This window comes from Centrocercus urophasianus, unplaced genomic scaffold (assembly GCF_019232065.1).
Source record: "Centrocercus urophasianus isolate 14NV4802_14NV808 unplaced genomic scaffold, USGS_Curo_1.0 seq_19, whole genome shotgun sequence".
Taxonomy (NCBI): Eukaryota; Metazoa; Chordata; class Aves; order Galliformes; family Phasianidae; genus Centrocercus; species Centrocercus urophasianus.
In genome coordinates this window covers 18,184,972-18,205,509 of record NW_024884744.1, presented here as the reverse complement: position 1 = coordinate 18,205,509, position 20,538 = coordinate 18,184,972, and the positions used below count along the sequence as shown (strand labels likewise).

At 44.6% G+C, this 20,538-nt stretch overlaps 1 protein-coding gene across 8 annotated transcripts in view; it reads right to left on the bottom strand.

Annotated features, from left to right (window-relative positions):
• Nucleotides 1-20,538, bottom strand: part of PIK3CB (phosphatidylinositol-4,5-bisphosphate 3-kinase catalytic subunit beta) — an 89,814-nt gene that overhangs the window by 51,303 nt on the left and 17,973 nt on the right. For 5 of the 8 annotated variants that reach the window (XM_042820445.1, XM_042820446.1, XM_042820444.1 and 2 more), the window contains one exon: nucleotides 15,188-15,351. The gene's annotated coding sequence lies outside the window, so the exon portion shown is untranslated. Of the gene's footprint in view, nucleotides 1-3,732; nucleotides 3,754-14,315; nucleotides 14,341-15,187; nucleotides 15,352-16,012; nucleotides 16,169-20,538 lie in introns of those variants that run through there. The other 3 variants (XM_042820447.1, XM_042820449.1, XM_042820450.1) reach the window with 3 other exon arrangements.

Genomic DNA, 20,538 nt, shown 5'->3' with positions numbered 1-20,538 from the left:
TGTTTGGTAGCAATCAAGATCTACTGCAATACAGTAAAAATTCCTACAGCTCTACAGTAATCTCCATAATTCCTTATATCCACAGAAATACTTACAAATGTACAACAAAAAGTTGTACCAGTAGGAAAGAAAGTGGGAAAACGTACAAGAAATCATTGCCCCAAAATTGTGCATTGCATCTAACTGAAACCAAACGCAGTTATACGCTGGGGATGGAGGGCACTCGGAAACAAACTAAACAACCCCTCTCCCCCCACTAAAAATCTTTCAGAAGCAATGTCAGATGCCACACAAGTGATTTGGCTAAGCTGCTGGCCCTGCAATCCTCTCCAAAATGACAGCTCCAAGACCCACCTCATAGGCTGCCTGCAAGCTCTGCCAGGGCAGACACAGAAACCATTTCGTGTAGAGCCGAGTGCTCCTGGTGTGCATTAGGTTACAGAACCTGCAGTGGGCTGAGTGACATGAGGCAACCACTGCCTGGCCATCTTCCTCTCTGCAATAGATCTACACTGGAAGAAGGTGCTGAGGAGGCACCAGGAGCACTGCTGAAAGTGTGAGCAGACGTTTCGGACAGCTGTACACACAAAAACAAACAGGCAGGGGTTTAACAGCTTTCGCATCACATCTTCAACCACATCAAAGCTGTCTCATGCATTTCATGCTCTCGATAGCACCAAGGACTGGACAAGTGGTTGTCAGGCTCAGTTAGTTCCCATAGCATCCACTCAGCAATGGTGAAAGTCAGTATTTTACCCAGTCTGAGATACGACAAGGATTAACCATCAGAGAATACAGTAAACAAACACCTTTCAGTAAACAAAATACTGAGAAAAATAAAGCAATGTATTTTTTCTCCATCCCAGTCCTCCATTTCAGCAGCAACAGGCAGAAAATTCTTCAAGAACTTTCACTCGCAGTAATTAAGCCACGACAGCTCAAGGTCAGGAATTAACACAGAGCAGGAAAAGCTTGTTGCAGTGCACATGTGGTAACATCCCAGCAACCTCCAACTTCCACACGCTGCACAGCTCAGCCCAAATGTAAAATCCAATTGCAAGCCTGAATCTGAAAAAACTATCTCCTAGATATTGCAAAGCAATAGAAGCACACAGAAGCATCATCCTATGCCTTTCATCACTTCAACAGGAGAGAACCTCTTAGAGGTGGCTGTTATTTATGCAGTAATATCAAGATGAAATATTTTAATTGATAACGAACTGTTCTACACTCAGCAGTGTTTTGTCTTACATGTTACACTTTAATCCTTGTTTATATTTGGTCAAAACAATACCAAAACCAAAAAAGCCTCAGCCTGTTCTGAACTACCTCACTTCACAATCCAGAGCACCTAATTGTTCTATGAAGCCCACTTATCTCACACAAAATCTTCATGAGCAAACCAAAATAGGCACATAGCTGCAAGCTCTCATCACATAAAAATAGCCACAGAAAATAATAACACAAAATAAAACAAGCAGAGACAGAAACTACAGGATACCAAGGTTTAAGCCAAATGAGTTGCACAAGAGAGCTGTGTTAGAACTACAGGTCAATTACAGCCCTGATCTATTTTGCTTTTTTTAATATGGACAAAACAAAGACCACCAAGCATTTTCAGGAGTAACTTTAAAAAACGTGGGGCACTGTTCAAGTTAAAAGCATAACGCTAGCAATCTGATCTGAAGCTACATTCAGTTACCTGTCTGCATTAAACAGAACCAGCTACCACAGTTCTTTTTCTCCAGGGGGTGGTTCAGAGCAGAGCTCCGTACCCAGCGCCTGTGACTCACCCTTAGAAGCAGCCCCATGTTCACTTTACTCACAGCCTCAGCATGCTATGGCTCACCACTGTGAAATGCCCTTTGGTATCCAGACTGTGTAAGGTGATCCATCCCAGTGGTGCTTTGGGCTACAGAACCCAGTAACCCCACTATGCATTCTGGTTTAGAACCAGACAAGATGGAAGGACAACCTTCAGCCCTTCCAATAAAGACAATAAAACAATCAAAACACTCAGAGTTCTTATTGGCACTGAGCAACAAAAAGCATTCAGCGAAAGGAGAAAAGGACAGCAACTTTCAAATGGCAATTTAGGATCAACAAACAAGAGCCTAAGCAAACAAACAAACCAAAATCCAACCACTTAAAAAAAAAAAATAATTCCAGGAACGATTCAAGTGTTTCTCTTCTGCTCTGCCACCCTGAAACGAAATGCCTCTGGGCAAAGCAGAAGTGGAACATCTCACTGTTAATGAAGCTTAACAAAAAAAGACTCTGGCAGATACAGAGTTTTTCCCTATGTCTCTGTTGGCCAATCTACCATCCTCTGAATCTGAGAGCAGCACACTGAAATCAAGATTAGCAGAGTCTCTGTATGAGGGGGAGACACTCACACAGACACTCTCAGTGTTGGAGAGGGCTGGATGGTGCTGATAACAGCGATTGCAGAATACACAACATCCTTGGAGAGATTCTGGGTATGAGTGTGTCAGAGCGAGGGTGCTCAGCAGCTCAAATCATAATGTTCTAGGCTGCACATGACCATTAAATAAAAACAGCAATGTTCTTTTGATTTCTGATGACTCACAAACAAGTGCTTAGATTTGCTTTATATTGATTCATAAACAGTGTCAATTGAGTAACATTTTCCAGCTCATTTCCACTTCCAGTCCAGATTAGGGCACAAGTGATTACTCAGCTGGTTGTTTCTCTAGCTGCAAAGTTGGTGACAAAGAACAAGTCATTTGGATTGAACAGATCCATTTGTACATATATGCAAGTGCTTCTACCTCCAGGCAGAGCCATCACTCACTAATATCCCCGAGTGGTGCTGTATTTCACCCCAGTTCTCTGTATCTGCTGTATGGAAGAGAAGAGTTGGAAGCTGCAGTCTCTGCAATCACACCAGCAGTGCCCCTCTTTCAATAAATCCATACCTGCACATGCTGCAATGTGAGGCTCCAAGGCTGGAGGCCCAGCTAGCTGAACTGCTGGGGAGCAGTGCAGGCAGAGGCAGAAGGATCCATCACCCCGTGCAATCGCCCAGCACATAAACAGAGGTGTCTGCAACAGCTAATGAGCTGCCAACCACCAGCCTGCAACCACGGAGCACCCTGAGTGCTCACACTGCAAAACTCTGCCTTTCAGTATATGCACGTAGATTGAATGACAGAAAAAAGGTTGATCTCACATGGATTTTCATTACTCTAAAGCAGTATTTGAGAATAGAAAATCGCTGTTTATGAGCAGAAACCTCTGGGAGAGGGTATGCAGCACAGCAATTTCTGTACGTGTGAGACCTGAGTGAAGTACTGGTTCTTTTGGTCCCATACCATAGCACAATTATGGCCCACACTTTGTTCTAAAACCTACTTTTGAAGTTAGTTATTTGGTATAGCACAGAAGACTAGGTCAACTGGAGTTGTTAAGGAGCAATATTACCTCCCCATCACTGTTTTTTCATAAAGAAATCTTTTGTTCATTTAATGAATTGAAGGCCATTCTAAATTCAGATATTCCCTCTATCTCAAACTCTTTGAAATACCTTGAAGATGCCCTGACAAAGCATTTTGTCACAATTTTGGATGTGGCCTTTCTAGGTAATGCATTTTCTTCTCACTGCTGTCTCATAAATGCAGAAGCACTCCAAAACAAATCTTAGTGCTCCCAACCAAATCAATAAATATTTATTTGCATTTTACAGAGAGAAATTAAAGATGGAGCCCTCACCTTGGTTCTGCAAAGATCTTGTGGCAATAAGTTAGCTACTTGAAAACACTAAGAAAAGGACGACTCTTGGTTGCTGTTTCCTGTGATCTTCTCCATGCAGCCTGTTTTCTTCAGTACTTGCAGACGCTGGAGTTTCATTTCCCAATTCCTCTGGTAAATGCCTAATATACGGTGAAACCATGCAAATTTACTGCTGTTTACTTCCCAAATTCCTCCTTTTTAAGTGTGCATACTTAATTTTACATAAATGAGAGCCCATTAGCAGAGTTAAATAGTGAGGCTAAACAATGCATGTTTCAGTAGCTGATTGTTATGAAGCATTTTGTGAAGCTACTTCCCACTTTGCTCCCAATGCCAGCTTTAAGGGCTTTGTTCTTTATGACTAAAACTACCTCCAAAGAGTGGATTGCAGCAGATTCTGAACTAACACAGCGCAATCAAATTAAATGTACTTCAAAGACATCCTGCAGCAGTCTAACCTGCTGCTTAATTCCATATATTACTCCATGATATATATCAACAGTGATTATTTCACCACTAACATATGCAGTATTACCTGAACTAAAAGTCATCACTAACAATACTTGTTGTGATGAAGGAGGAAAAGCTCCAACATGTAACAAATGCATTTTACCTTCAGCTACCTCCAGCACTCAAAAGCAAATCTACAAAGCTCTAGTGATTAATGAAATGCTGTGTGTTTCCATTTGCTCTTGATCCTCGCTCGCTTCTCTTTCAGGTAGAGAGACTCTGCCTGTCTCATACGCTGAGTCTCAATTACTCAGAGCACCCAAGGAGTTGCACATTACATGCCAGCATACACAGACTCGGTTCTCAGTGTACGTACAGAAATACTCCAAGAACCTCAGCTGTGCTACAGAACTGAAAGAGGAACTTGGGAGCAGGATGAGCAGGGGCTGAGTGAGGACAGCCACGTTCCTGTTCAGCACTGCTCACCAGCAAACCCACAGGCACTTAAATGAGAGGGGGAGCACTGGCAGAACTGAACAGAAAACTACAGCACGCCGGAATACAAGTTTCAGTTTCTGGCTTAGTTCTTCCATTTTCTCTGAGATTTGGAAATGATGGCAGCTTTATGATCCCCTTTTCTTTCTCTTCTTTATGAATGAATTTAAGATGGGTCCATACAGTGGCAATCAGTGAACAACCTACAACACAAAATGAATCTGAGAGTGACCCCGAGATCCAATTTTCTAAGACAAATGAAGACAATCACTTTTACAGGCTCTAATACAAACCTCTGCACTGCTATCTTTGTTTACAGCAGAATCTTTTATCTCTTCCATTATCTATGTTTTTGCAATGCAGGATATATTCACAGTCTGCCCCCAAAGCCTATTTCCTTAAAAGATCTAATCTCAATCAACTGCTACATCCATTCCCTAACACTAAGAGCATGCGACTACAAAAGACTTCTATGTCTTAGAGCTGACAAACAGAATCACCAATTTAGTTTAAAAAATAACAGAAGGCAACTCTGCCACTCCCCTAATATTAATTAATGGGTCAGGTTTGTTTCTGAAAGTTCTGAAGTACCAAACACAGGAAGAACACCACCACACACATGCTGATACCTGGCTCTGCTCACAGGAGGTTGTTTGTTTCCTATTTTATTTCAGAAAAAGAAATCTAACAACTTGAGCATGAGGTTACATAGTAAGATATTATCAAAGGGCCACACATGTGAGAAGTCTAGAAGCAAGTGAAGACCAAAACAACCCTTCTCTTATCAAGTCAACAGTTCAAACCTAGACTGGGTTCAGAAAGTCAGTTTTGAAAACAGTGATAATGTTTTCCACTGTTTGTAGCCATGTTACCAAGAATTACAAAATATTTGGTACAAAAAGAAGGCAGAAACCCTTTATTTTCATCAGTTGCAAGGCTCGGCACAGTAACATATTACACAGCATTTTTCAGATTCCTTCATTAATGAAGTTTCAGTAGGTCTCACCTCAGAAAAAGCATGGCCTCCAGTGCATGGCCTGTGCATGTGCACAGAAAGCTGAGCAGCTCTGACCCTGCGTGATGGAAACACTGGCATAGAGCAGAAGCACTCAGGGAACCCTTTGCAAAGAGAGTGACCTGCTTGGCAGGGCTCCACCACAGGTGAATTACAACTGTAGACACTGCTGGATAAACAGCACTAACCAGGTCAAGAACAAACCCTATATTCAATACGATCCAATTGCAAAGTAATTCCTGATGCTGAGATGAACCACAAAGAGCAAGGTGGAAACAATAAAAGACAGCATTCTTAAATTTCTATATAACAGCTCCAAAACCACAAGGCTGAAGAGGAGCCCGAGGAGGGCTGGACTGAAAGCAAGTGCTGAGAGCTGCTCCCACAGGCAAGGTGTGGAGGAGTATAATGGTTCCACTATAACAAAAATGGCACCACCACACTTGGTAACAAAAGCTTGCTCTTGTACGAGTCTTAAGAAAAGACCTGAACAGCATTTCCCTTAACTCCTTTCCTTTCAAGTTCTCTCCTTTGACAAATCAGAAGGCAAACATGGAAGTGTCCCCATAACCCAGTCTTATTTCTCATAAGTACATCACAGGGAGCAAAGCACATCACAGCAAGCAGAAAATCACACAACGCTTACACCATCTCATTTGCTGCTGCATCCCAAGAAGTCTTTCTCGGGTAAACCAAACCTGTTCATCACTAAACACAGAGGCATGGGCTCAAAGCGTCAGGAACGCTCTGATTTCTGAAGGCCACCCAGTTTTCAGGAAGACTGTAATAATATATGTACACCTCTTTATTATTCCACAGACAAACAGGGTTAAAAAGTAGCAGAAGCATCAAGTGATGTTCCAGGTCAACAATGTCCATTAAGTTAACGAAGCAGCATCGTAATATTTGGTTTATATTAGGTCTGGCTTTGAGACCCTTATTTCATTTCATTTTCACCACCCTGTAAAGTATTGGCCTTAAAGAAAAAAAAAAAAGAACCACCTTAAAAAGAACATAACAAAGGCACACTACAGGGATGTGCTGTGATGAGAAACAAAGGCATAAATACTTTGCCTTCCCACACCTCTACCTAGAAGTCCACTGGAAAAGGAATAATAGAGGAAATGAATATAAATACAGGGGGGGTCATCAGTCACATTTCTTTTCCCTTTACAACAGTATAGTAAATATTCTATCTTTTAATATCATGTTTTAAAAAGACTCCAGCTGCTGTACTACAGTCTGCATAGACCTCCTTTTTACAAATAATTCCTCCTGTAAAAAATATTATTTTAATACAAAAAGGGAGATTTTCTTTCACCAAAGGCATTTCCATGGAGAGCAGGCAAAGTCAGGCTGTGCATCAGCTGGCACAGCTCATCGTATGGGGTGACGTACATGTGGTTGTTTTTTTACTAACTGAGGCCACATAAAAATACATCTACAGCTTTTCCATTGTAATTCAAAGCGCAGAATGTTTCTCTGCTATACATTTCAACTGCCTTAGCAGCAGCAAAGTAATTTTCAATTAGCTGTTTGCATTCATCTTGTAGTAGCATCTCCAGTGCTTCAAGGTCCGTGATTGCAGATAATACCTATCTTCAAGGACGTAAATGCAATAAAACTTTATTAAGCAAAGACACTAAAGAAAGGGAAGAAACAGCCCCATCCCCAATGCCCTGATGAGAACACACAGCAATAACTGAACTTCTCCAAGATCCAGCAGCAGCCGTGTGACACACTTAGAAACAGAACCCAATTATGGCAGGTCCCCAGCCAGTGCTTTACCCACAGCATTTCTCACCCAGGAGAATTAACGTGGAAGCTTCAGCATTAAACAAAATGGAGTAAAGGAAAAATTACAGAGACTGAAGTTCTTTATTTAAAAAGTAGAAAGAGATATGGAGTTCTGTCATTTTACAGCAAAGAGCAACTTTGTCATTTTATGGTGGATATGACTTCAAATTCAGTGTTTTTGCAGTAACAGAAAATATGAAAGCACCCAATACGTGGATTCAATTTCAAAAGCTACACAGCTGATGCAGATCTGGATAAAACTATTACAAATTAAGATGAGGAATGATAAGGGAAAGGCCTGATTGTGGTCTTAACACGACACCTAGTTTTGTTTTCACATTCCTGTGAATGTTGGTTTTCATTAAGAACTCATTCCTGTCAAATGATGGAATCGCAGGGGCTGGAAGGGACCTCTGGAGATCATCGAGTCCAACCCCCTGCTACAGCAGGCACCCTACAGGGAGGCTAAACCAGGCCATGCAGCTCGGCCTCCAGTTGGGTCCTGAACATCTCCAGATCAGGAGACTCCACATCCTCTCCAGGCAACCTGTTCCAGTGCTCCACTGCAACAGTTTGCCTTACTGTAAAGAAGTTCTTCTGTATGTTAGTATGGAACTTCCTATGCTCAAGTTTTAGGCCATTGCTCTTATCCTCTCAGTACATACCACCGAGAAGAGCCTGGTCTCATCTGTTTGCCCCTCACCTCCCTTTAGATATTTATAAACATGAATCAGATCCTACCTCAGTCTTCTTTTCCCCAGGCTGAACAGACCCAGGTCACCCTGTCTTTCATCAAATGGGAGATGCTGCAGGCCCTTCATCACGTTTGTGGCCCTCCACTAGTCGTCTTCCAGGAGATCCCCTTTGTGGCCACAAGGGCACACTGCTGGCTCATGGCCAACCTGTTTTCCACCAGGATCCCCAGGCCCTTCTCTGCAGAGCTGTTCTCCAGCAGGTCAGCCCCTGACCCTACTGATGTACACAAATACTCCTCCCCAGTGCAGGATTCTACCCTTGCTCCTGTTAAACCTCATCAAGTTCCTCCCTGTCCAGCCCTCCTATCTGTCCAGGTTTCGTTGAATGACAGCACAGCCTTCATGTGTGTCTACCACTCCTCCCAGCTTTATATCACCAGCAAACCTGCTGAGGGTGGTCTCTATCCCTCTATCCAAGTCACTGACAAAGATGTTGGATGAGATCAGACCCAGCACCAACCCCTGCACTGTTAATTACAAATAACCTTTTTTTGTGCAGTACCTGTCTGCTTTGCTTGGTGCTTTGCCTCTTCATACACAGCGCCCAAAGTAGAAACTACCATCAAAACAGAAAAAGGAAGTTGAAAAGGAAGTTCAGATAATGGCATGGGAAGATCAGTGCACTAGATTTGAAATTTTAGGAGAGGTAGAAATCAGCCAAATAGTGGATTTTTATGTACTTGGATCAGCTGAACTCTAACAAGCTCTGCAGAATCACATTCAGTATTTAAAAACGGTACCCTGATACCTAAGGCAACAAGTCAGTAAAATACATATATTCTGTTATTGCTCAGATGAAGCACACAGATCATTATCTTGAGCTTCGCAGAATTTTCAACTTTCCTATATCATCTGATTTAAACATAAAAAACATTTTTAATTGAAAAATGATTTTAGAATATGACTAACACTGTCAGGAGGCAGAACTCCTGAACTTCAGAAGCATAGGAAGCACAACTGGTCTGGGATGAACACTAGGATGAACACTAGGATGAACACTAGGATGCACACTCACCACATTCCACACATTTTTTTTAAACCTATTTAGAAGTGGTATCCCCTTATCTTTAAATATCATTTGAAATTTTGTGATATTACCAAGTTTTATTTGAAACTGTATCAACAGAATAAAAATATGTGAAGAAATGTCAGTTACATAGATGGAGGAGCCTATCAGTATAATAGAAAGTTGTGGGGGGTTTTAGTTTTATTATTTGGAATAAAATACAAAAGGACTTTTGTCAAAGGCACTCTGTGCCTCTGACAGGGATATTTCAAAGAAGCTGAACAATATCACCCTGCAAAGCACTGATCATCTCTTCTCACTTCTGTTGTTATAAACCAGAAAGTAGTTTCTTTTTTTTTTTTCTCTAGCAAGAACTTTGTGCCAAAGATTAATGTATCACTTGCTGCTGACAACCTGCCAAACGAAGGATGCCTTTTCTCACTCAAGTGGGTTCACAATTACTGCTCACCACCTTCCAGTCAGCACTTATCACACCAATTCCCAAATACACTCCTCAAGTACATACCAGACAGCTCTCCTCCACACACAGACACGGTGCCCTTCACTCTGAAATCACTCCTAAGAGTATTTGAGCTTTGAACAGCTCTGCAGATGCTTCACCTCCTTACATCATGGCTCGGTCCCAACGTCAGGAGGGTGCACACGAGATTTGTGAAGCTCACGTTCAAACCTGAATATGTCTGTCTATCACACTAAGTACTTCTCTGCCCAAGGACCCCTGCTTATGACTCAGCCAATCCTCCCTACATGCCTTCCAGAGCATCCTGGAGAGAAACAGGTAAATTAGATGTCTCATAAAACCATCTGAGAGCAGTGCTGTGAGCCTCTGAAAATGTCAAGTCCATCTTAGAGAAAGCAGCTATTGCACTTTCGACACAAAAGCTTTGCTGTCCACCTGACAGTTCCTACGTTTATTTCTGAAATACACCATTTCTGTTTACATATGCTCTCCGAATACTCAAACAGACCAATGAAGGACCTTCAAAACCACTGAAAAATGACAAACGCTTCATAACAATACTGCATAATAAAACCAAAGAGATGCTAATATTCTTATTAATTCCTATTAACTGACAACATCCCTAAAAGCAGACACTCACACATCTTCCATAAATGTGTTTCTCCACCTCTACCACCCAGCTCAGCCCCCATGCACATGACACCACTTCATCCAACCTCAAGACCTGCATCACTGAACCCATCTCAGCATCCCCACGCACTTTAACTCCAGTCAGTGCACGGGCTGGGGGCAAGGGGAGTACAGCAACAACCAAAGAAGGGCAAACGCTGAGGTCCCAGTGGACTCCTCATTAATTAATTTGGAATTGATGAAAATTTTTAAGATGTGGACAAAAATCTCTGTTTCCTACATTGGATACAAGAAGAAAGGGAACAAAAGCCTCAGAAGAACATCGGGAAAAGAAGTTCAGAATATTCACTCTAAAGCTTTGGTGTATCCCAAAACTCCACTTCCAAAAGACAATAACATAAATGCACTTACTGCTTGTAAGACATATAAAAGGAAATCAGAAATCACGGGCTTCTCACCTCCACCTCTTACAAGTAAACTCATGCAATACGCCATCATATACAGACACAAAAATGGAATCCACAACACAAATTCTTTCTCCATTATAGGACATATCCATACCATTCAGTCACAGTTTCTGCAGGCAAGTGTATTTATACAGCTATTCTATGAGCAGTATTCATCATTCTTCAAGGCCCCTTGGGAAGTGCTCATTTTCAGAGGCAGATCCATTTCACCTATTTCTATCTCACTCCACCCCTGCCCCAAGGCACCAGACCTCACTTGCTCAGAAGTTTCTGTTAACAATAAAAAAATAAATAAACGTGTAGAAGTAAAAAAATCTGGGATCATTTAGCAACTGAACTTCAGAAGTAAAACGGTTCAGCGTTACAGCAACGCGTAGATTAAATTGCACAAGCATAAAACTGGATGCTGCTATCTGTGATGGAATCTCTTTTAGGATAGCTTGATGCAGAATTCACAACACTTATGTAAAAAATTAGAGGAGTTGGTACTGCGAATCATACCAAGATACATGTAAGTAGAAGAAAACTTTTTGTAGTTCAGTTTCATGGAGAACATTAAAAACAACGCTGCTTATCAAAAGCATGCTTTTCATAGTTCTGAAAGAAACTAAGTACTGAAGTTTATATCTTGTAAGTTTTACATTAAGACAGTAATTACAGTACTCATTTTGACACTCTTTTCAAAGTAGATAAAGTATTTCCATATATGTAGACTGTCTCAAAGTCAAAATAGTAATTTTGATTAATTCCAAACTTAAAAACAAACAACAAAGTTATCACATCTGCCCCCAAACTTTTCAATAAACAAAGCAACTGAAAAACATTTGGGGCATTTTGCCTCAGCCAAAGCCACAAAGCAGAGGTAGCAGACACCTTACCAAGGACAGCCCCGTCTGAGTGCAGTCTCTGAGGCCACATCCTGCAGCACGCTGCAATGAAACTTGGGCTACCTACAGCTGCCAAACCAATAAACAGAGCAAACAAATCCATGGGAGGTGGTGCAACTGCTCCTATCTCACGCCTTGTCAGAGGAAGCTTTTTTGACGTCGTCAGTTTCATTATTGTTTCTATTATCTCTGAAGCCACCAGGTAAATCCTATTATTCTGCTCACAACACACACAGCCTGTTTACTCACAGGGGCCTCGCCCTGCAACTGTAACGCACGTAAATGGAGGCTCCTGAATTCCTGAATGTACTTCCACCGAATATTCAGACATGAAGATTTATTCATGTGAAATCAACAGCCTGTAGAACAGTTGGGTCAGTGCTGCACACAAAGCAGCAGACACCCCAGGCACTGCACAAACACAGATTCTCGGCCTCATAACTGCACAGTGCGACTGGTGGCAGCCCCGCCACACTGTTAGCCCAGACTGCGGGCACAGACCTTGTGTCACAAAGTAGAACTGTGCAACTACAGGTTTTTATTGTGAATTCTTAAAATTAATTTTTAAATCTGCTCTGCTTCTAACGTAAGTCGGTATTAGCCACAAGAGCTGACGTAGTTATCCCAGCAAAACACACTGCAGCCCTGTGAGGGCCATCAGCACCACCACAAAACAAAGCTCAGTGCACTAACGCTGATATTTCTCTTCCCTCAGGATTCCAGGTCCTCACATTTGAGGCAAACAGAGATGCAGACTCTGACACTACAGGTATTAATGCTCTGAGCACATCAACATGAACACAAACGCTCATTAACAAACAAGCTTTCCTATGTACCTGTACAAACGGCATTTACTTCAGGTTCTCTCTCTCCTGCATTGCATTCACAAAAACTGCCAGTTGTGAAAAAGTTAATGAGTAACTTGTGCTCTGCTGCTACCAAGCATAACAGGCCAGAAAACCCACCTAAAGCCTAAACAGCAACATGGACTCTACGTAAAACAGAATGTCAAATGACAACAGCTCACCAATATGGGGCCACGTCCAGGTAAGCTGCCTGATAACAAGAGGCACAGAGCCCAGGGCAGTTTCCACGTGCATCCCCAGACCCATGAAAAGGCAGCTAGCTGCCTGAGCCCTCTCTGGAACACATGGCGGCTGTCAGGCTGAGCAGCCAAGCACCAGCACGTACTTCCACCACCAGCTGAAAGAAAAGCAGCTCATGTTTTTCCTGTCCCTGTCCAGCACATGGAACATTCCATCAGCTTGCATTTTGATGGGACTTTTTAAAAAGTCACGTTTGCCAAACAGAGCATATTGCAGACACAGGCAGCATTACAGAAAATGTGCAACTCTTTACACGCACATTGTGTGAGCACTGCTTCCTAGAAAGGCATTAAAGCAGTGAGAAGAGGCACGATGCATTCCCTGTTTGCTACATCGCAGGAGTCAAAGAGATTATTTTTATTATTTTTTGTTCAGGAGCCATTCCTACACCAGAATCTGGAGTTCTGCCAAAGCTCCACAGACAACTGGGGAACCAGCAAGCCTATGACATCAGATATTCCAGGGAAGTGAAACTTGACTTAACGGAAGTGATTTTTGTTACAGAAAAACAGATACTGACATAGGCACTAACAAAAGTATTTGAAGACCATACACGATGGCGATTCTTTTTTAATAACTTGAAATAAGTCTATAATTGTAGCAGGAATTCCAGCTAAGCATGTTCCCAAGTCAACCCACAGGACAGTGCCCTCGATAGCCCTGAGATCTGCAATGCGCACACACACCGAGGCCAAGAGAGGAGCTCTGAGCGCTGCCGCTCCGGCCCCTGCCCTCAGCTCACCGCTGACATTTCCGGACCCAACGCTTCCCAGCAGCCCGGTCACCGATTCCATTCTAACGCACTGGTCCGACGCCTCGACACAAGTGCTGAAATACATTATTTCTTCACGAGCGGCTCTTCCTAACGGCAAGACGAGCCTCACGAAGCCGGCTCTCACCTGGTCAGTAGCCCTGGAACCGCAGCTCTGGCCCCGCCCCGCCCCCCGAGGAGCGCAGCGCCGCGCGCCGTTGGCTTTGGCCGCGCTTCGCAGTTGCAGCGGAGCAGAACCCGTGAGCCCATCTGGGGACGAAAGCAGTCCGCCGTACCCCGAAGCTTTCCTCTCGCGGGGCCGTTCCGGCTCCGGCAGGAGGGCTCCTGCACCGCCACGCGCCGGACGGGTTCGCCGCACGCGGCACCGCTCCGTGAGTTGCGCGACGGCAGCTCGAGCTCCGGCCCGGCCCGCCGCCCCGCTCCTCCTCGCGGCTCTCAGGGAGCGCAGCGCGACACGCGCCGCCCGGCGCCCCGAGCGGCCGGACGCTGCAGGGCCACTCGTTGCGGCTCCTGCTGCGCCGTCCCACCGCCGGAGCGAGGGCAGCGCCGCCCGCCCGGCTGAGCGACGGCCGTGTCACAACGCGCCGCAGCCCGGAGGCGCCCCTTCCTGCGAGGCGGGGATGGACTGAAAGGGCCGGGGGAAAGCCGCTGCGCCGGCCCGGCCCCGCTCCGAACCCCGACCGGCTCTTCCCGGCACCCACCTGCCCGAGCGGCGGCCGGTCCCAGCCACGGCCTCAGCCACGGCCTCAGCCCCGGCCTCAGCCCCGGTCCCGGCCAGCGCGGCGGCTCCGGCGCGAGCGGGGCCGGCTCCGTCCTCTCCCTCACGCCGCCTCCGCGGGCGCCGGGTTACCTAGGCGATGGCTTCGCCCTCGGGCCCTGCCCCGCCCCCCGGCGCGAGCCGCCAACCGGGACGCAGCTTTCAATATCGACCCGCCGGTGGCGGCCAATCAGCAGGCGCGTCCCGCCCGGCCCGTGCTCCCGTGAGGGCCGGAGTCGAGCCGCGCTGCCGGGGCCGGGCCGCTCTGCGAATTCGGCTCGGCGCTCCGGCGGGCCGGGCTCGGCCGCCTCCTTACGGAACCATTCCGTACGCGGCCGTGGGAAGGCGGCGGGATAAAGCTGGTCCTGCGTCGATGGAGTCCGTATGCAGCCCCACGGCCCGGCCCGGCGCTGCTGGGATAACCGCATCAGAACGGAACGTGGCAGAAACGGGCAGCTCCGGCTGCTTCCCACGCCACCCGGCCGTGTGCCCGCAGCCACGCAGTTCATTTTCCAGTTACTCCAGTTTTCAAAACAGAGAGATGAATTTAATCCCTCATCGGCTCCACTTATCCACTGTGAGGGCGCTAAAAATTCATTACCTTGGGTCAGGAATCAGCCAGGAGAGGCTGGGTTGCCTGTTTCAAACAAACAGACCGACCACAACAGGTGGACCGGAATTCCAGGGGAAGGCAGTCACCTCCCCATTAACTTGGGAACGTTAATTTGGTGCTATGTGGCATGAAAGGTGAGAGTGCAATACCACATCTAGGCAAACCTCAACAGAAGGCAGAAGTTACTGAGGAGCATTTCCTACCCGGTGCTGGCGCCTTCACCGTCTGTCTGCAGTCTGTCTCAGTTAATGGTTCCCCTTCATGCCCTTCCCCGGCTCTCTTACAGCTGCCTGACTCTACCCGTGCTGTGTTGGAGCATCATGCTGCTGCCTCGTATTGCAGTGACTCCGTCTGACTTCCTTTCTTCCTGGAAAAAAAAACAAACAAACAGCAGATTTTAAATGAATGTAACTGTTTCATCATCAGATAAGAGCATACAGAGACAATCTCATCCCTGTGGATCACATCCTATATAACTGAGCGGAGTTCAGCTCAGTGAGCTGCTTTGTGTAAAGATTACCTCGATACTGAAACACAGTTCTGAAAAACAAGGCACAAATGAAATCCAGTAGGGCAAGAAGCCCCAGACATATCCCTTTTCAAACCAGTCTAATACTTGTGGGTTTGGCTCTAAGCATTCCAATAGTCTTGGCCTGGATACTCAGCCCTTGGCGCGCTGGTTGGCTTTGCTGATGACAAATGGTTTCATGTCTGACTATTCTTGGAAAAATTGGGACTTCTTTTTTTTTTAAAAAAAAGCTATTTATGCAAGATTTTGCAATATTACAGGATCTGGTACAGTCTTTGTAGAATAACACTATAAAGTGCAAATGAGAGTGATTTAGTAGAAGTAGCAGAGGGCTACAATCCAGAAACTTCATAGTATTCTCTATACTGCCATTTTTTCAATTTAGTAATGGCGCCTTGAATTGCCCATCATGTATAAAGCTACAAGCACTTAGACACTGTTTTATATTATATACGCCCTCAGCTGCATCTATGAATAGAATTCAGGGAAATCCACTCACGGGGAGATTTCTGTAGGTTGGTGCTTCAGACTTCACATTTCTTTTTCATTCTGTGCTTTAATGCCTCAGAACTTCGTGGTGGGAGTGAAGCGATCTCAATCAGCAGTTACCAGCATATTTCAGATTACAGTCAATCAGCTAGCACTCTGCTTGTGTTCATGTCTGACAGGCAGCTGTTATGGGCAGTGCATGCAATATGGATAAAGAATTCGCCTGTAGCACCTTAAGTAAACATTTTTGTGCCCTACATGGCAGTGAAAGAAGCAGAAGTTTTAAATATCACTTAAATTTTCAATTTCCTTATTTTTAGATTCTCTTCCACCCCGCCGCCCCGGGGGGGGGGGAGGGGTGGGGGGTGGTGGGGGCCCCCCGGGGGGGGGGGGCGGGGGTTCTCAGTATAACAAAAGGTTTTTGTCTAAAAAGGCTGTATCTGAGTCATGTCTTTACATGCGAAACAGCTGTACACCTAGGGCACATTCTTGGTCACTTGAAAATGTGTCATTTTCAGCATTCTGGTATACACTATTTTAGCCCTGTGTAACAGCCATGTTTAGAAAAAGGAACCAATGCACACACTGTGCATCTGCAGACAGCTTACAGTAGCAGCAGCAGACCCAGGCAGAGGAGAGGAAACGTGCAAAAGATTTTTGGCCTAAAGCAGAAAAAACTTCTCTGGAGAGAGAAAGAAAGGGAGAAAAAAAAAAAAAAAAAAAAGAAAAAGCATCTTAGTAAATCTAAAGGACAGTGATCCAAAACGCAGCTGAGTACTGGACAGGAGACGCTTAGAAATCATTTACCACAACTTTAATGCTGGTACTGGTGGCAACTTGCTGATGTCCCCTTTGTGATACAACACAACATCCACAAACCTATCAGCCTTGATAAGTTAATGCACAGAACTTCTTGTGGTGAACAGGTTTAGGTCAGATGTTAGCAGGAAGTTCTTCACTGTGAGGGCAGTGAGGTCTTGGCATAGGCTGCCCAGAGAAGCTGTGGTTGCCCATCTGGAGAGGTGTCCAAGGCCAGGTTGGATAGGGCCCTGGCAGCCTGGCCAGGTGGGTGGTATCATATCCCTGTTGTGCCAGGGGGTTGGAAGTGGAAGGGCTTTATGTTGCATTCCAACCCATGCCATTCTGTGATTCTGTGATTGTACGATAATGGCTGTGGTGAAGAACTCTGCCTTGCTCAGTTCTGGAAGCAGAACACTCCCTCAGAAGGTGTTCTGTGTACCAGGACTGTACCCACGTGTGCTTCTACAATAAGCTGCTCTTTGTTTCTCACACTGACTCTGGTGGAGAGGGAGACAACAGCAAATAATGGACTGAGTGACATTCGGTACCAGACTGCAAATGCAGATGTCAGACAAAACGGATGCTGAATTTGGCTGATGAAGCTACAGCCTGCAGTAACACCAAGCAGCTTTTAACAGTGTTTTGCTAAACAGTTATTTAACACATATAAACTTCAGTGGAAAGTTCTCCAAGAACCTACAGCAGGCATACAGGAGCCCGAGAGGCAAGCTGTTATCTGAACAGGGCCCCACACAGCCAGCGGCACCGGTAGCCGCACACTCATCCCTGCACTTCCTTGTTCTGTGCCTTTACTGAATGCAGTGCTTGAGGCCCTTCATTTTAAATCTGTAAACCTAACTTAAATGACCCAAAGCCACTAGAAATAGAAGGCCTCTTCCTTGTCCTCCTGACCTTTCCTGACCGCTGTAACACATCAGCAGTACAAGCAGTCAGCTGATGTACCCTTAAGGGAGACAGAGCCCTGCTGTCACTGAGTGGGCTCAGCTCCTTCCCTTTTTCCCCTGTGATGCAGGCTGACTGAGCTGTCACACAGGGGTGGCGGCAACCAGAGAGCAGCCTGAGCGCCCAGAGCTGCCTGCAGCCTGCCCACCAGCACAGCCCGCCCTCCCATGGGCACTGCCATCTCTCTTGGGATCCCTGGGTCTGGGCCATGACCTAGGGGACCAGAATCCCTGACTGAGGCTGTGAGTGCATCAGTATGAGCTGGGAGCCAAACCCCAGTATCCCATCCTGTACATCCACAGCAGTAGGCACACACTGCCATATTGCTTCAAATCACAAACGCCACAATTAGAAGTTTTTGGGTAGACACTCTTAAATGATGACACTTTTGATCAATTTATGCCAATTCTATGCTAACCTTGTTGTAATAAAGCAATATTTTTCGTATGATTTTTCTGTACAGAAACTGGTTGAACATGCCGTAGTCACTGGTTGCATACTACAACATTTGTGAGTAGTCGCTTATTTTCTGCTCCTGCTCATGACAGATGGGTTTCTGGGTATGGACACACTGCACAAGATAGCTTATTCATCAGGCAGGTGGATGTCCCTGTTGTAACAGACAGCAAAGACCGAAAGCACTTGGTCAGAGTAAGCAAGGCCTTCACAAAGAGCAACACCATCCTGACACAGCAGTCTGACTTTGCTGCTATGCTCTCCTTTTATATATAAACATTTCTACATACTTTTTTAGTTTTACCAATTTCCTAACACACCCATACAACACAATCTTTCATTAAAGCATCTTGAATAAACAGTGCCTAATAGAGCCCAGACTTGTGTCTCCACGTAACCTCACACATCGCGCAGACAAGTCTCCCCCAGCTGCTTCTCACCTGCCCACTGCGTGGGTCTGAACTCATACCCAATATTAGCAATTTTTTGTCATGAAAAAGAGCACTGAATTGCTAGAACTTTTTAGATGAGACAATGAGTTCCCTTGTGTTATTTCTACTGACTTTTCTAATCAAATATAAAGATCCCGTGACACATTTTGGCAAAAAGTAGGGCACAGACAGCTTATTTATTCTCTTACTAAAAATAGGCTTCAAAGTCCAGCAGGTTTTAATGCATTAGATAGCACTTTAAGTGTAATAGCTGCCACACCTGTCCTGATGTATATGACCGGTTACGTTCATCTTTGCAACATGTTAATTACAAAAATCAACCATCAGGTTTCACAATTACCTTAGAAGTTGCTGAAATGCTTACTGGGATTAGACTGTCCAACAACTGAAAAGGCAATAAAATAGCTCCTTACCCTTACAGGAGGAGCTTCTGACACCCTTCCAAGCACTGCACAGCATGTTTCACATCCTCGGGTTAATGGTATATTACTGTTCTCAGCCAAAGGCAAAAACTAGGAAAGAAATTAATTATGGGAACTGCAACAGAAATGGTTTAAAGAAACTTATCTGCCTCCTCCCTTCACTTATTTATTTTCTGGCTGGCCTTTTTGTTAAGGCTGTTCTGATAACAGAACAGATGTTACAACTGTGAAAAGAAATAGAGTAATAGTGATCAGGAGTATTACTGAGACTATCACATTTTGTAATGAGTGTGGATGGCTATGGAATGTACGAAGGTAGACTTATTTCTCAATTCAGCCTTGCAGAAGTCTTTGAACTGCTGTTCTGTCAAGCCTGCTTAGAGAAGTTCATTGTCCAGTCACGTCAGTGCTGTAAGTCAGGGTTAACAAAACTTCATTTTGTGTATAACTGTCATAAGAGAGAACAATCTTTAGCCCTGACATGACATCAATGTGGTTGCCCTTTGAGTCAAACCCATTTACTGACCTGCAGCACAGAATGAACATCACTTCTGAATTTGGTCATGTGTCATTTACAAATCATGAAAAACTTGCTCAGAAACAAAACTTCCTTTATCTCCCATGAGTTATATGCCATTCTTTGATTTATTCTTTGATTTATGCATAAATCAAAGAAAGAAATGAACACAAACGTGTTATATTACTGCTCCCAGAGAGCACAGGTACTGCATTAACAGTTTGGTAACCCACAGAAAAACAGGACCACTTCCATACCATTGATGATTACACAGTATTAGAAAGCTAGTACAGCTGTATGACAAGTATTACATCCAACATTATTCCTCTAAAAACATCTGTTCCTAGCATATAGGCTTATTTTAAGCCTTTATTTAAAATCTCAGATGTGTGCTTCTTCCCACTTGTGAATATGTTATCATTTTAAAAGTAGAAACTCGTAAGTGGTATTAAAAGTGCTAACAAAATACTTGTAACTACCAGCTAAGCATTCAAACAGTCTTTGTGGATTTCTTATTAACAATGCCTCAAATGTCCATGAAGCTCTCTAACACTAATTCACAAGCATCTATTCATATCAATGTTTCTTTTGTTATAAAACTGTTCTTCAACAGTAGGATCAGTGCAAAGATTTACAAAGACATCCTGAAATCTGTGAGAACCAGGCACATGCAACACTGCTGGAACAAACAAACACTTTCATCTCACAGTTCTGTTAATACAGCTTCTCATGATCACAAGCCATGAGCCCTGCCCTCAGTAACAACCGCATCCGATGCATTTCAGAACAGCGCCCGCGCTGCGGGATTAACGTGCGCCGCACAGACGATGCCAAAGAGGTGCTGGGAACACTCCTCCGTTCCAGCACACAGTTTGCAGCAACACTCCATGCAAACTTTGGTGGTCAGACAGTCCAGGCAGCCTGA